General features: G+C 41.5%; 2 protein-coding genes across 2 annotated transcripts in view; one reads left to right on the forward strand and one right to left on the reverse strand.

The window, feature by feature from the left end:
* The window catches only part of LOC106530522 (gastrula zinc finger protein XlCGF8.2DB), a 125,596-nt gene that overhangs the window by 8,589 nt on the left and 113,942 nt on the right, over positions 1-3,065 (reverse strand). The gene's annotated exons all lie outside the window — the stretch shown is intronic.
* Positions 151-3,065, forward strand: part of LOC106530529 (plexin-B2) — a gene marked incomplete at its 3' end in the record, with an annotated part of 154,799 nt that continues 151,884 nt past the window's right edge. Inside the window, 1 exon segment of the mRNA XM_014026170.1 lies at positions 151-584.

Below are 3,065 nucleotides of genomic sequence, written 5' to 3' on the forward strand. Positions count from 1 at the left end.
ATATATATATGTGTGTGTATAAGAAAATGTATGTACTGTGGTCCGCACATGTCTTTTACTTTGAAAGTACTCCATCCCRACTTCCCGTGCTAACTTCCGCTAGCATGACAAAGCTTTTTCCTAGCGTTCTCAGGGAGTTTAGCGGCGGGAGGAGGGTGAAGGGAGGAGGCGGAGGAGGGGGAGAAGCCTTCCTCCCTGATACTCCCGGTCTCTTTAGAACCAACAGAAAGTAGAACCAGCTGCTGGACGGGGACGGATACCGGAACGGCGCCTATTTTCGTTCGTTGTCCGGTGATCACAGCTGAGCGCGTGAAGTTGAATCGTGTTTGGGAGGAAGAAGAAATCTCAGCGCCTCGTTTCTATTTCTCCTCCCCGGTTCTTTCTTTTTTTCACCRGGAAGAAACTGAAGTAAAACTTGAAGAGTTCAGTCTGCCGGAGCCGGAGCGCTTCTYCTCCACACCGGGATGTAAATTTGGGAGGAACCGGCGACGCAGAGGAGCGGCTTTAGTTTCATTTTTTTGATCTCATTTCGCGGGAATATTGATCAAAATCCACGTTTGCACGCGGAGGTTAGCAGCTCACAGGTGAGTTAAACAACCTTTTTCTGTGTTTTTGTATCGTTTTTACCAGCTGTTATATGTAATATTCACAACCAAGACACTTTTATTCCTCAACAGTTAGGAGTTTATCCAGATTTAAAGCTTTTAAATGTTTTTTTTGTCAATATTTCTGAATCTGGTGGTCAAACTTGTTTTGAGTGAAGTGTTGTCTCATCTGGACTCAACATGTTGAAGCTCAGTTTGTGTTTTTGAAGGTTTAATAACGTTTCTTCACATTAATTCTGTGTAAATTAACACTGATCTGAAAACCCCCGTCATTTGAAAATGGTCATGTTTGCAGGAAATGTTGTTATCTTTGGCTCCAAAGGTYATTTAAACACAGCACGTGTTGATAAAACAGATTTGAAGTGTCTGATCTACATAACTGCTGACCGTTTGCCTCTGATATTTTGCTAACAGGAAGCTGAGGAGTGTTTATTTTTTATTCTATTTGCAAAGACGTGAATCTCTGGAGAGAAAAAGTTGCTTTGGTTGAGTTTCTGACCCGTTTTTATTTCCAAAGCATCATGTTTTARCTGAATAAGCACTTCTGTTTTTGTGTTTTTTAGAAGCCAAACTTTCAGAAATATCATCTGTAAATTCTCTGGGTTGTTTTGGCTCCATTATTAAAAAAATGCTTTTGATTGCTTTCAAAAACAATTTTTACTGCTAATTTATTTCTTATTTCTCATAAGCTGACACTAACGAACACTAACTGTGCTCTATGTGGTATTTCTTGCATAGAAACAGTGTTTCAACACTGAAAAGTGGTGACTAAATGTGAAATAAATAATACGGAAATACTATTAAAAGGAAAAGTAAGAGAGTTTTACTCACCGTGTCGTGAATTTTGAAATCTCCCACTATCCAACTGATAATTCCCACTGGAATGAAATTCCAGTTTAAATTTACAACATTGGTGGACCTGACGGATGTCACCTGCGGACCACATTTGACCCGTGGGCCTTCAGTTTGACATGTGATCCAAGTCTTCCCTATTTACAGGTTTCTGTCCTCAAATAGTCGACATTTCAGGTCTTGGTAAACCGCAACGGGCTAAATCTACCTGAGGAACCTCACCTGGCGCCACGATAGGTGACCGACAATCTGTTAGCAAAATATCTCACCGGAACACTGGGAGGATTTTAAAGAAACTCAAAGCCGTCCTCAGACGTTCATCTACAACACTTGATTCAAGATGGCCACCGCGGCTACGTTAGCTTAGCAAACACAGACTTGGTTCTGACTCGGTCCGTTTTATARACGTGGAGGTAAAAGTCGGYGTGGTAGTAGCTSAGAGTCGTCCTGAACACGTGCTCTGAGTGCGTTTTAAATAACGTCGCCTTTTTCTTATTAATTAATGGAAATTTGTGCTTAAATCTCGTGATTTTTGTTTTGAGTTCCAACTGAAAATCTGACATGTAGATGGGTCWTTATGTTCATTTATTTAATCATGTCAACAAGATTTAATTTAAAATTTAGGCGATTAACTGAAATACTTAAAACAGACGTAAAAAAAATGCAACTTGTGCTTTTTTATTCCTAAATAGTTGATAATTTCTGCCTTTCATTCCCTTTTTTTACTGGAAACCTAAAAATCTCGCTAATTACCAAAAACCATTGTGTTTATATAAATCAGGTTGTTTGGGAACGTTTACACCTGTTTTGAACCTCTGCAGCTCTCCTGGTTGGTTGTGACCGGCTCACCTGGCAGAGGACCGGTACCAGCAGCCTGCTGTTTACCTGTACTCTACAGGTTGTGTGGAACCAGTTTGAGTGGAATGCTGCAGGTTGAGTCATTCGTCTGCAGTCAGAAAAACATATTTGTGCTCAGGACGTTTGGTTGTTGAGCTCTTCTGGCTCCAGCTCGTTTACACAAACAGCGCTGCTGATCTTACCTGTTCGTTGTGTCGTCTTCACCAACTCTTACAGCTGAAACTAAGGAAGACAAGAAATAAACTGCGTTAATAATCTGAGTTGTATTTCTAAGCAGCTCTGATGTTTTAATATTTTAATAATCTCCATTAAAAGCTCCCGTTCAGCAGGACGCTCGGTGTTTATTTGTGAGGTTTAACCTTTAAGCGGTGTGTTTTCACAGCGGCTGCAGGTTGACTGAGCTGAAGTGTTCGTCACAGCTGTCATGGTGGCACCTCAGAGAGTCACCTGCCTCTAAGCTGCCATCAGAAGCTGTGAAATTGAAAACACGAGGCAGGAGATCAGACTGCTGGACGTCACGCTCCGGCTGCTGACAGCTGGTAAATCCACCTTCTGGAGACGTTGCTTTCCTTATTCTCTTCTGTAGAGCTTTGAGTTTGATATGAAGTAAAAAAAAAAAAAAAAGGTTCATCTCTATTAGAACCTTTTTCGGCTGTGGTGTAGTGGTAGAGCAGCCGGCTTAGGACCTGAAAGTCTTAGGTTCGACTCCCCGCCATACCCACATGTCGTGGTGTCCTTGAGCAAGACACC

The sequence above is a fragment of the Austrofundulus limnaeus genome, unplaced genomic scaffold (assembly GCF_001266775.1).
Source record: "Austrofundulus limnaeus strain Quisiro unplaced genomic scaffold, Austrofundulus_limnaeus-1.0 Scaffold531, whole genome shotgun sequence".
Lineage (NCBI taxonomy): Eukaryota > Metazoa > Chordata > Actinopteri > Cyprinodontiformes > Rivulidae > Austrofundulus > Austrofundulus limnaeus.